The following is a 14,369-nucleotide window of genomic DNA, read 5'->3' on the forward strand; positions in this document are numbered from 1 at the left end:
ACCAAAAAAAATCCATTAAAAGAGAGCTGATTATCTGCTAGACTTAATTATGTGTCCTTCAACTGACATGGACAGAAAATCTGGAAGCTATCTGTTCACCTACTCGTCTTTATTGCTTTCATCATTCAAGGGACAGATATTTCTATGTTGTCGTTAAGAAGAAGTTCTTAGCCCCTTATGACCCCCACAAACTTTGCCAACTGCAAAGTTAATATATTTGAACAATGATATACATAGGAAAGAGTTAAAAATGATATTTTAGACTCTGAAACTGCTCTTAAAACTTCTCTAAAAATTAGAAGAGCTCTAATATTTCTAAGAACATTTGTGTTCCATTCATGAACTAGTGTGTACCCCTTCTCTTTCTGTCTGTCTACATAGAACAAGCTTAACCCTCATTTGCAGAAACTACAAGAAGTGTTTTGGTCAAGTACGAGGAATCTGTCCCAGAAGACAATTTACAGTTATGCAGCTTTGTTACAGATTTCAGCTTGGTCTCACTTAGACAGCTATGGCCTCTCATTTTCGGCTTCTTTACTTACATGCTTACACAAGTCGTTCAGTTACTCAGTACATGATACAGGGCCTTACTATTGAGAAGGTCCTTTACATACCTTGTGATCCAGCAGTGAACAAGACAGAATCTGTGTTCTTACGGAACTTGCATGTAGCGTTTCTTGAAGAAAAGAAGACATTCTCCAAAAGCACTTGATAATCTAGAGCTGACTTCTTAACATTCTACATCCGTCATCCGCTGATCTTGAATCCAGGGCATCTTCCATTAACTACTGTTTGTAATTTTTTTTGTTAAAGGTTAGGTCTCTTGTTAACTTCAGTTACTACATCTCTCTCATACTTGACGAGACTGTGTATGATCTTTATCATATTCACTCCACTTATCATTCTCTGGTTTGTAGCTTCTACTTCCAAGCTATCTTTAAGATCAGTGAGTCAGTTCAACCTAGCTGCTAATGTCATTCAGTTATCAGCTTAAATGTGATTTCCTTCCTTCCTCTTCCAGTCTAAATGAGGTAGCCCTTCTGTATTTTTAATGTCATAGCACTTAAAATCTGTTGACGATGATATAACAAACTATAAGCTCCCTAAGGCAAACATGTTTCTGTATATGACAAAGAAATATAATGACAATACACTTATAAAAGGAGGGTTTTCTTTCATACATCATACTAAAATCACAAATCTTATATGACTGGCCAATTAAATAAGTTAAAAGGTGATATTCCAAAACCAGAAATGAAACAGGGTACCATTTTTGAGTTATTTATGTGTAGACTGCCATGTATATGGACTTTAAAAAATAATAAATCCACACTCTTCTGCCCCCCCCAAAAAACAACAAAAAGTCTCAACTTCTGAGAAACAACTTCCAATTTATTAATTCTATATGACAAAGGTTAAAAAAGAATAATGTCAGAAGTAATGCAATGGCTTTGTTGGAAACACATCTTACCAAGTAAACTGGCTAGTCATAAGTGTGCGACTTACCCCATATATGTTGTTAATGTCATTGATTCATCATGTTCAAAGGGTGTGTTCTGAAAACAAAATTACAGCTTACAATGACAGATACAGCAGTGGCTACCACTCTGCTAGGTGTTGCTGAGTTGACTTGTGTCTAGGATTCCGCCTGACAGCTGTTGACCACACAGGGACTTTAGGTGATAGAAGACAGTTTCTACCTAAAAATTAGTCTTTTCAAGAGTATCTAAGATATCTATCTATCTATCTATCTATCTATCTATCTGTCTGTCTATCTATCTATCTCCTTGGCCCAGGAGTATTTTTCAAAAGTGTATAAGTTCATTTCTCCCAGAAGATTTTACTAGTTTTCCTATAGGACAATGATACCTGTATCTTATAAATTCAAGCTGAGATTACTCCTGCCAGTATTATAATAAACTAGTTAAAATTGAGTACTTTTATGAGGTAAAAACTTAAACATACTCTCCTTGAAAACACTGGATGCATTATTAATTTACATCATTAAAAAAAGAATTTACAGTGTAGAAACCTATAACTATCAAGTTTTCTTCATTACAACTAAATGTGTAATAATCAAGCCTGGCTCCATAGTTTGCAGGGTCTAGTACAAAAGGAAAATGTGGGGCCCTTGTTTAAAAGAATTAAAACTTTCAAGGCAGGGACAGTCAACCATTAAACCAAGCATAGGGCACTGATAAAATGCACAGATTGCGTGCCTAGCTATAATTTAGTTTTTATATCAAGTATCTTGCTATATGCATATAATTACAAATAAAAATCTTTTGTCTTCTAGAATAGGCACAGCTACCAACACTTGCAAACAAAGAAAATGTAGCACAAAAAAACATGGTGTGTTTAGCTAAAGCTGCCCAGAAATTCAGCAGGAGTACTCAGGCAATAACCCAGGTATCCTATCTCCAGTCTAGCTCTCTGTTTACTTTATCAGATTTCATCTCCAAGTCGAACTGCAGTTTCAACAAATGGCAAAGACATTTATGACCAATATACTCTGTTTCCCCCCAAAACATCACCTCTAGAGTTGATTCTAGGAATTTAATTGTGTGAGACAAACAACAACTGTTGCTTTTGTGAATTACTTTTTTGTCCCATTCAGACTCCAAAATGTTACCAGATTCCGGAAATGAGAAAACTCATAAAGCAGCAGCTCTTTTCTCTCCAGTGCAGCTGAGAGATGCAATTAATAAAAATGGAGAGACTCAACAGCCTAGCAGCACCCAAAGTAATAACACCTTTTATGAATATGAGACCTAGGTCCCAGGGCATTTTAAGGCAGGTTTTGGCTCTATTGATTACATTGTCAGACAACACATTTCATATCACTGAACATGTCCTGTATCAGGAGATGTGGGGAAGGAACACTGGAGGGAACAAATGTCAGAGGAAATAGGAGTGCCTGTGAAACTCAGCACACATTTCTTAGAGCAAGAAAGGTGCTCTGGTTTGGGAAGCCAGTCTCAGGAATGATCGGAAATTAGAAAAGCATCTATAGCTGGAGAAGACCTTAAACACCTTAAACACCTACTAAGTATAGACAACATGGTGTAAAAGTCCAGGCTATGGCAAATAATTCATTTCCTAGGAACTTCCACAAGGCTGTCAATTTCTCATTCTTGCTTTCATGCATTTGGCAAATTTTTATGTGCCAGGTCGTATCCTTAGCCACACTGACTCTTATGATAAACATCATTCTGTTCATTGTATGCAGATATTAATTCAGTGCAGTCGTCATGTCCTTCTGTGGCCTAACTCCACAAATTTTATGTCCCACTGATCTTACCAACAAGTTAAAACTTCTAGTCAAGAGGTTTCATCAGATATTTATTAAGAAGGGAAGGATCCTTGGCATGTCAAGTGCATTCTTTTCAGTGATTGATTCTCCTTTTAAACTGGTGAACAGAAAGTTCCCAGATTTACCACACTCTCTTTCTAATGCCCCTAACCTGGCTCTCACTCACTCTCTTTTCACAGTCCCCAGCTGGTCCCTCCATCCTCTTGGCTGAAAGGCAGGAAGGGCATTTGTTGGGGCACAGACATTTCTAACCAAGAAAAGTCTTCCCAGGTGGAAATGCTTCTTTGTCATTCAGAGATCCTATTAGTTTGCCTAAGTCCCTTTCAGTGAATCACAGAATGCATTGACCATTTTATGTACTTAATTTCTAGGTGTTTATAAACACTACGTATGAAAACGTCATTCATACTTCAAAAGCAAGAGGGATGGAGATAGGTCTCAAACATAAATGGGAAGGAAGAGGTACAGTTTGCCACTGTGGGGGGACTGGCGGGGAGATGGGAAGTTAATATAAATTGGCAGTATACAGTTTCCTGAGATGGGTAACACTGCAGGCAGGACTCTCCTTATGCATGGAGAGTAAAACACAGTTTCTAAACTTTCCTCTTTCCTGTTGAATTAAATTAGGCAAAACGTGTAGCCTCCTCTATAAAACCTCTCCTGACCAGTGACATACTCTGTAAATACGTCTATTGCAGAACAAGTATTACTCTACTGTTAGAGTTTCTTTTCATATGTCTCTCTCTATATTAGGTTGTATACCTTTTGAAGCAAAAACACATGCTAATTTTTGTTTGCTCCCCAGAACCTAGCATACTGTATGGCAAATCAAATCGATAAAGCAACAATTTTAATAGTGTATTAAACTCACACATCATATTAGGCATTGCATTAAATTCTTAGCATTCATAATGCTTGTTCTTCATAATAACCCAATGATTTGAATACTTGTTATTATTTCCATTTTCCTTGTGGGAAAACTGAGGCTTACAATTATTCATACATTAAATTTAGGCTCTGTGTTCAGGGACTGATCAATAACAGGAGCCCCTTCCTAGTCAAAAGACCCAGTTAGCATTTGGTTCATCTGAGTACTGAGATACAAATAAAGAAAGGTCTCAGGCTCCTGTGTGGGTTCCCAGAAGTAACACTTAGGGCGAGGTACACGCCAGCAGCTCAAGTGATGTGTGCTTGGTTGGAGCAACAGCCTCTCTTGAACTTAGGAGCACGCCCACTGTGCTAGCTGTCAGCACAGGGTTCTTCAGCCCATTTAAAAAGCAACACATCCAGACCATAAGTTCTCGGTATCCAGGTTTTATCTAACTTGTTTCCTTCTATGTCCAAGAAGAGAAGGTATGGGTATGTTTTCATCTTTGTGTCCTTTCCTTTGGTTTGCTGCATGTATAGAACATGGGCCTGTCTATTTTATGTCTTCCTGAAGTCCTTCTGTTTTAAACATTTCACTCTGAAACATTTACTGCGTTGGTAAAAGGGGACCAATTAACCGGTGGCTATATGGCTTGTTTTTGTTGTACTTTCTTCCACAGTAACTAGTGTTATTTTCTCATCCTTTTTTATACTTCAAGCTGAAAAGGAAAATTCTGCCTTCACCACTTCTTTCTTTTTCTACCCATTAGTGTCTCCCCAAAAGGAGGGGAGGCAGAGGTGATTGGTCAGTGCGAAGTACTGCATGTAACTTAAAAGGCACCCAATCGATAATGGATAGTGTCCTTTGGCCTCCAGTTCTTTCACCCAAATGCAGCATTCTCCCTTCCGTGTCTGGAATGAGGGGTAGGTGCGCGGTGGACAGGGCCCACCCGCCTTTTCACACTTTCAGTTCCATCTCAGAATGGGGCAGGAAGGATGTGTGTGAAGTATTCTGTGCATTCTTGTCCCTGTGGCTCTACAGACCTCCAAAATGGGAAGCATTAGGATACTTTGACTTGCAGGCTGATGTTTCCTGAAGAAAAAAATAAACAAGCCAACCAACAAACAAATCCAGAAAAGCCCTATACTTGTTTGTGTAATATGCTTGGCTGGCAATAAATAATTAAATAATGCTGGCTCTTTATTTCCCCTTTAGCTATTGTTTTTGCTTTTTTTTTTTTTAATAAATGTCATCAACCCCGGAAAGGTGGAATGATGAAGGATGGGATTTCAGCCCCCAGGCCCCACCTTGTATACTTAACAACTATGTGTTTCTTCCCTCTGCTTTGCAGTCCTCCAGAGATAGTTAGGGCAAAGAGGAGAGGTATCCAAAAACGGGGGAGGGAAATCCCTAACTCAATCATTGGACCGTGATGTTTCCTAGGGCCCAGCCTCCTGGGTTTCTTGCTTCCCTGACGGGGCGTGGCAGATACTGATTGTTGTCCACAAACAATGCACAACTCTCCTTCCAGAGTCTCAGCAGAGCACACAGCCAGTCAAGAAGGCTCCATTTCCCAGGCCCCTGTGGCCAGATGACTAAGAGCTAAGCTACAGTGGTATGTGTGCCACTTCTGGATCTTCTCTTAAATGGAACGAGACTGCTCTCTCCTAGTCCCTCTCCTCTTTGCCATTGGCTGGCTTATGGGTGTGATGGCAGATGTAGATGCCAGGAATCCATGGATGAGAGTGTATCATATCACGAGGATGGCCGAGCTTCCCTAGCAGCCATGGACTTCTTGTTTTTAACTATTATGTGAAAGAAAAGTAAGCTTCTATAATGCTTCAGCCATTGTTTCTTGGATCTTTTTGTTACATCCATTTATACCAAACCCAAACTAATCCAGAGGAAGGGGTTCCTCAGAAACCTGGCCGCCTCCTTTTCCCTGTATTTCCTTTCTCACAAGTCCCCAGTTACACAGATCCTAGTTCATACCACAGTTTTCAAGATGTCTTTGGCTATGATACACTTGCGAACCCAAGTACCGTTTTATCTCTAGGTACAGAGAATTATGTATTTCTTCCTCCTTACTGACATTCTTCTAAATTGATATGGCTTCTTTTCATTTTAAAATCAGATGGTCATATTCTTTTTAGTCCTCCTATTTTTAATTCTGACCAAAAGTAAATGAGAACTTTTGAATATTTATGAGTTCACCTTTGCAAATACAAGTACAGAGTGATGGATGATGCCTGACTCTCATCCATTTACAATTTCAAAATGATTTTTCTTTCCTTTGTAGTGGCTGCCTTCACTGGCCTCTCCATAGTAAATGCATTTGCTCTTCTGGAACATTTTTCACTAAAATGCACAGCAAACATCACTCCAAAGAGCAGCTCAAAGGAAAAAAACATACCATATATACTTCCATACATTGAAGGCATCTGTGCAAAGTAAGATATTATAACTTAGAGGAACAAGGATTTTAGATTAGACAGACCTGGGTTCAAATAGCATTTGTTTTATGTAAATATTGCTCAAGCTTAACCTCTCCAGACCTCAGTTTCTCATCTATGAAACAGAATAGCAAAAAGTAGCCTAATGTGGATTAAATGAGATAATGCCTGTAATGTGTAGTTTGTAGAGTGAATAGCACATTGCTGACACATGGTAGTCACTCACTCATTGTTAATTCTTCTCCTTGTAGTTAATTTTATAGTAGTTGTTATTCTTTTCTAAATTCATTTTCACAAGTAATTGACAGTCAGTGTGTTTGGAAGTAGTGTCTGAAGCCAAGATGTTTGCCTGGTTTAGGAAGAGTGAATGTTTTGTCAAGCCGTTGGGGCTTACTCCAAATTCACAAAAACAACACAGAATGCTTACTGAACTGTAGAACACTAATTATGTACCCTATTTATAATAATCTTACAAAGTCTCATTACCTACAGCAGCCACAATGCATTCATCTCATTTCTATTTAGGCTGGGAAAATTACAGGAAGGCCTTGTCATTCTTTTTGGAGTTTTCTGTATTTGGTGACATTTCCCCAGCTTGCTGCAAAATAGCAGCTGCAATTAATTACTTTTTGAATCAACTAGAGGACAGCTTGTAAGTTTTCTGCTGCCCTCTGTCAATTCTGGCACAATGAATTCTCTTTCAGACTTGCATTTTGTAACTTGCATTTTAAGCATTTCGAAGATTGCAAGGCCTGAACATAAAATAGTAGAGGACCATTTTGTATTTAGTATTTTCCCAGAAAATACAGCACTGTAGTGATAATCAGTCAACTTGGGATCCTAGTGTTTGCAATTAACAAATACTTTTACTTTTTAAAAAGTTTAAAATTTTGTAGAAATCTCCTGATTATCGAGTTGACATCACCTTATGCCCTGCAAAACTAAGTAAAGATCTCAACCACTTTTGGCTTCCTGTGCTGACTTCATCACTTTCCAAAGTTTTAATCATCTGAAGGTGAAATACAATGAGCAAGGAAAATCCCAGCCTGTAAGTTCTTGTCAGTCACTTTGCGTCAGTAATTGCCAATGCTTCCGCCCTGTTCAGAGCCTGTGTTAAATGAAATGTCTTCTAATTTATTTTGTCTTCAAGTTTTCAAGTCATACACAGACACATATCATAGAACTTTTTATGTCACTGGGGCCCATCTCCATAATTGGCGTTAAAACAAGGTGAGACGTTGTAAACTGTACAGGAATTCATATAACCCCAATCAGATAAGTGATTCCCTAGCTCATCGTTTATAAATGACCTCAGAAGGTATTTTTGATACAGGTTTTATGTAGGAAATCTGGTGTTTTTCAAATTCACATTAAACAAAATGATGATGTTACATATATAAGAAGACAGCATTTGAGATGAGGTCACTTTCTCTAATCTGTGCCCTTGCTCAGCACCAGCCTTATACCTGCCCTATATAAATAGCAAGCAGTTCTCAGTTTCACTGTGTAGTGGAAGCTAGGCCAATTCATATTGACCTTTTTCAGAAGTTTCTGGACATAAATATTGTGAAAACGTGAAGTTCAAAGAATACTGCCAGCCACATCTACATTGGAAACAAAAAGGAATTATTAAATAAAAAGGTGTTGCATATGTGAAAACCTGGTTTTGTACAAGTTAGTTAAAGGTTAAAGGTAGTCACGTTTGCCTTTTAAAAGGTTGTCCTTTTAGTCAATCTGCTCTTTTATTTTAGTACTAGTAAAAGTTGTTAGAGGATGACTTGTTGTGTCTCAGATTGACTGAGGTGTCAATGTGATAATTTATTAGGGAGTCAAATATAAGAGAGAGACAAACCTTCCATAGTCTCATTTTCAAAGGAAATGATCCAAAACCTGATCCCAGAAGCCTGAATCTTTACATTCCCTTCATGAAAATAATAAGGGGCCAGAGTGTGAGGGGAGGATATTGTGAAACAGATTGGTGAACACAATTCTTTAGAAAGAGCTGTTACTTTGGTGAACTCTCACCATCCTCCTTTCAAGGGATGAGAAGTGAGGTACCACCTTCTACCTTCAAGCTTAGAAAGTAGGCTTCAAGGACATCAGAATATAATTTTCAGAAAGTTAACTCTCACACAAATAAACAATGAATCTATGTCAATAACTTACTTAACTCGTTAATGATTAAAACAGCCTGATAACAAAATAAGAATATATATGCATATATTCAGATGTATACATATATATGTAGTAAAAAAAAAGTCAGATAAAATTTCAAAGTTAGATAGAAAATTGTGTAATATCCTATAGAAAAAATATATATAACCATAGAAATCATTGATCTTCTCTAGTAAAAATATCATTTGCATCCCTGTTGATCAAAACTAATATGCAACAGATCAACATTCTGTAAGTTAATGTCTAGCTTTTTGAAGTCTGAGCCTGTTAGTAAACAGTAAGTCAAAAATGTTATCTTATTCTGGAGTGACAGGTGACCTTTGGACAGACTAGTCAGATAATGCTCTTATAGGAATTTGAAAGGGCATGTGGTAATCTTTTTGGCCTTATAAGTTTTGGATAACATCCTTGATAAGGAGATCACTCTGAGGGTTTTGAGATATATTCCCTGCAGTCCAAACATAGAGAGCCGTGCCTGACTTGTGTCTGAAGGAGCTGAAGTGGACTGCAGCTGGGTTCTGATCAGATCCCTGGAAATCGGGAAGGCAGTGGTCACTAACATCCTTGGTCGTAAAGTCAGTTTAGTGCTAAAGCATGAGAACATCTTGAAACTTGATATTTTAGACATGTTCTGAACTGGGCTGTGTGGTAAGACTATAGAGTCCTCTTGGTTCTGACCAGTATGGTCTTCTGGAGGGACCCAGGGACCTCAAGAGAAAGGCTGGATGCCCAGGGACTGGGCTAGAGGTTACAAGAAACCATCTGGGAGATAGATACATCATGAGAACCACAGGAAAGAGATGTCAAGCAGACAGCCTTCGAAGTGCCAGCAAAAGCACACACAGGAGAAAGATCTAGCTGTCATCATTAGCTGGGCCCAGTCAGGATCATTAACTTTAGCCGTCTGCCAGGCTCATGTTGCTCACAAGTAGAACAAGTAAGATCTGGCCTGTAGGCCTATAGACTCACCTGCCTCAGCCCCCACACAAGCAGGAAGATGGAGAAGGATAGCATAAAGAAAGCAGAGAATAAAAGTACCCCACGCCCCTCCCCATGCAGGCTTTCTTCCTGAAGTAGATTAAATTCGTGATTTTGGGGTGGGGTGGTCTTCATTTATTTCTACAACACACACCCCACTTATATTGCAGTGATTTTTTTTTTTACCAGAACCATATTAGGGTTTTTCCCCTAGTTTTTTTTTTTGAGATAAAACTGACATAATATTGTATTAGTGTAAGGTGTACAGCATGATTTGATGTCTGCATATAATGCAAAATGGTCACCACGCTAAGTTTAGTTTACATCTATCACCTCACATAAGTTATAATTTTTTTCTTGTGATGAATGTGATGAGAATTTCTTAAGTCTACTCTTGGCAACTTTCAAATATGCAATACAGAGTTGTTAACGATAGTCACCATGCTGTACGTTTTACCCCCAGAAGTCGCTTATCTTGTAACTTGGAAGTTGGTACTTTTTGACCACCTTCACCCCTTTCCCCAACCCCCCACCCTCTGCCTGAAGTAGATCAAGTCAGACATTTACCACTAAGTCAGATTTAGAATTTGGACTCTTATGTGGGAGAGGATATTAATTTTATTGAATTTCTGAATTATGAATTTTTATGACAAAATGAGTGTTTTGTGTGTTTGCTTTTAATCTGCATGGGGACAGAAAAGTCATGAGCCTGCCCAGGTTTTCATTCCAGGACTAGGGAGGAATGTAACTCTTGAAATAAAATTTTAAAGGGAGAATGGAAACTAGAAACAAAAATGCACTACGTTGCATACGTTTTCCGTAGTAGTAGAAATTGTTTCCCTTATATGAGGAAACCAGAGAATGAAACTCACACACATTTGAGGGACCCCATATACTCGCCTCACCTTGATCACTCATTATTATTTTGGTGTTTAGAAATTGAAAGTAAAACTTCACCACCAAGTTGGTAGAGAAGACTCACAACTAAAGAAATAAAAATTATAGTAAATGGTACATTGTTCCCACATCTTTCGCTTTGAGATGTCTGTGCTAAACTTTTTAGGTGTGTGATGTAAAGAGATATGTATGCCTTTCGAGTGGAGGAAATAGTTTTTGCTTTCCAATATAACATTAACTTGACAGCCTGGAAGATATGTGATAAAATTTTACCTTTCAAGGTAAAAACAGAAGTTTTCCATTTGAACAAAATCTTTCTTGTTTTTGGCTCATTTTGACGAGGGATGCTGCATGCTATTGTAGCAAAAATAAGGCTTTTGAAATTGAACAGTCTTGGGTTAAATCCGACCTCGACTACCTTTTAACTTTCTGACTTTGAGCAAGGTATTTAATCCTTTAGAGCCTCAGAATCCTCATCAATAAAATAGGGATAATACCTACTTCGTTGTATTTTAAACAGAATTCCCCACCCTCCGCTATTTCAAATAGGGATTAGATAGTATACTGATCACCTCATCCCTGACAAGGAATACGTATTCAACTTCTTGAGAAAATAACTTGTAATCTTCAAGGCTTATTACAATGTACATGACCTGGTGAATAGTTTTTCCTTCTAGGCTTGACATGGAGGCTTTGGATTTGAACTTCAAATTCAAAAGGCTTCCCATAAGGTCTGCTGTGCTGAGCCCTGCTCCTGGGACCGCCAGTGGGGCCCTTGTTTTTATTTCAGAACTCTGAGCTGCCTGGCTGCAGCAAGTGACCCTTAGGTTCTAAATACAGGCACATTGATTACTCTTCTGCTTCAGGTCATAATTCAAAGGGTAGAATTGGTTTTGAAAGTCTCTAAACAATTAAGGTCCTAGAACAGAAATACTAATTTCAAGTCAGCTGGTTTGAATTCCCAGGCTCTGGAGACAACAATTTGTTAGGGAGCCATGTGTAAACCTAGATGCTAGCTTGTGTGAAATTTTGAGAAAAAATATTCTTTTAAAGAGAGTTATGAAACATTGGAATGCTGAAGACTGATGTTCTTGTCAGAACCCAGTGGGGGAGAGGTGGTGGATGAACTAGGCTGCAGAACAAGGGGGATATTTCTGGGTCCCCATGACCCCACCTGGGAGTGAGGAGCAAGAACTAGCTCAGATATTGTTAGAAAAGGAGAATTCTGAGCATGAATCTGGAAACAGAATCCGGTGAAAGCTAATAATGAGGTGTGAGATCAGCTGATCAATTGACAAAAGGCAAAAGAACCCTCGGTGCAGTGCAAGGTAAACCATTTTGACACACTCTGAGGACTCAAAATTCAACAATACGACTAATTTTCTACAAACATAGGGACCTGTATTACTTACATTTAAGAAGAAAAACTGGACCTTTTCAGGATGCATGTGAACACCTTGGTCAGGACACCTGGGCACAAGGGTTACATTCACAATTTTACAGCATTTAGTAGAGCCACTTGTAAGCCTGGCACTCTATTCATGAGCAATTATAGTAGTTCAGCATTGCTAGCCTGAGAATAGACCAAAGCATTTCTCCATCAGCTCTGGACCTCACTGAATGAAAGTTGTCCCTGGGGACGTTAGCTCCCTGCACTCCAGATTGCAGATACCTACTTGATGAGTGGGTTCCATAAAGACTGCTGCACAGGAGGAGTCCAAGGTGTAAAATGAGAAACTCTTGGAGGCAACAAACTCATCACCATGAGCTGAGTGGCTGAAATCAGAGGTGAGGCTGTAAGGATATTGGTCTGGGCACAGGAGGTATACCATACAGTCACAACTAACAGTTTAATGGGAATGGTGGGCATTAGACAAATATAAATTTTAAATTACTAAGTATAATAAAGATTAGAAATGAAAATAAATAGTTTCTATGAGAAAGCAGCTAGAGGAGAGGGAGACATAATCTTGATGAAAAGAGTCAGAAAAAGACCTTCTTGAAAAACTGACCTATACTCTGAGATCAAATTGCAGTTATGATAGAGGACCTGTAGGGCTTGTCCAATCTACAGTCTACAAGCTAAGTGAAGGAAAAGAATGAGCAAGAGTACATACCCATTTGTAGCTACATGGGTGAATAATATAGGATGCGTTAAGATAAGAAAGATATTAACAACTATCCTTCTTCATGGCAAGGGATAACTCAGTGTCTTCTCCCCAGAAAACTTGATTGCTTCCATTTCTTCCCAAAAAATTAATACATGTCCTTAATTTTGCCAAGCACTACAATAAATTTTCAATTGTTTTGCTTTTGGAAAGACCCAGTATATGGTTTTCCAAATGCATTCCCCTCTATTATTTAAATATGCTTTTGATTCATTTGTACTCAACTCAGACTGTTGCTTAACAAAAGCCATTTGACTTGATGCACAAGCCAGATTTTGAAGATTATCTCATCTTTCCCTAAAAGCTTTTAAGAGGAAATTATGTTCTGCCGGAAAGAAATAGAACTGGACTTATGAATATCGGTAAAGTTTGTTCTGTCATCAATCAGATCTGGAGTGTGGAGGGGTAGAAAAAAAAAAAAGCAACTAACTGCTCTTGATGACTGGCTACAGGAAACTGGGAAACTTTTAGGCTCAAAAACAAGTGGAAAAGATTCTTAACTAGTGAAAGAAAACATGTTTCCAGGAAAGCCAAAATCTTGGTTTCGGATAAATCTGTTAGAGACTAAGTTCAGTTTACAAATTTATTTCAAACAAACAAACAAAGAAAAAAACAAGTGAAAGACATTAATTCCAGCCAACTGGCTGGCTTCTTGTGCCCTGAGGAAGAACAGATGTATGGAACAGTCTGAAGGTACTCTACTAGCTAGGGAGAAAATAGTCCTTGAAATAGATCACTTAGTCAGACCTCTCATTATTTTAACTACTACTCAGCATAGAATGGCACAACATGGATAATGAAGTATTATGTTCCCAAAGGCAGCTTCTTGAAAGGCTAGCTTGGCAGCTGTTCATTTCACCTGGGAACTTCAATTCAGCATTACAAGAAATGGAGTCTGGCATGGAACTGTCAGAGGTCTCTAATTTGTTAACATCAAGAGGCAAGTTTTAAAGGGACAATTTTCCTTTCTGCTCATAATGCGATAGGAAAGGTCAGAAACATTTACAGTTTCAAAAATGTGCAGGCAAATAAACTGATGACACAATAGTTCAAGGCAAGGAACGTTCTTCCTCACATTGATTTGGTGAGTCTAAGAAAATCCAAAGAGTAGGACAACCACAAAACTGTGAGGCATTTTTTCTTCTCCCTGCACGTCTCCTTGAGTTTATCTCTTTCCCCACCTGTCCCCAAACATTTTTCTAGACATCTCACTAGTGATGGACTATTGATGCTGAAAATACTGAGATGTTCTCTGAGATTAAGCAGCCCAGAGCTATTTGTTAATAGTAATCATTAAGTATGTTAGCTGCCTCAGCGATAATTTTGCCAACATATGAGCCTAAAGAAAAGGTTCATCATTTAAGGCTTAGGTTTATAGTTTCGACTTCCACTTTTTCTAAACACACAGAAATAAACCTTTAATTAAAGTGAAAGGCTAAAAAATATGAGAACATATCTTAATTGTGACTAGATTTATTGGGTTTAGATTTATTGGGCTCACAAAGAACAAACCTCTG

This window comes from Vicugna pacos, chromosome 6, assembly GCF_048564905.1.
Source record: "Vicugna pacos chromosome 6, VicPac4, whole genome shotgun sequence".
Classification (NCBI taxonomy): domain Eukaryota; kingdom Metazoa; phylum Chordata; class Mammalia; order Artiodactyla; family Camelidae; genus Vicugna; species Vicugna pacos.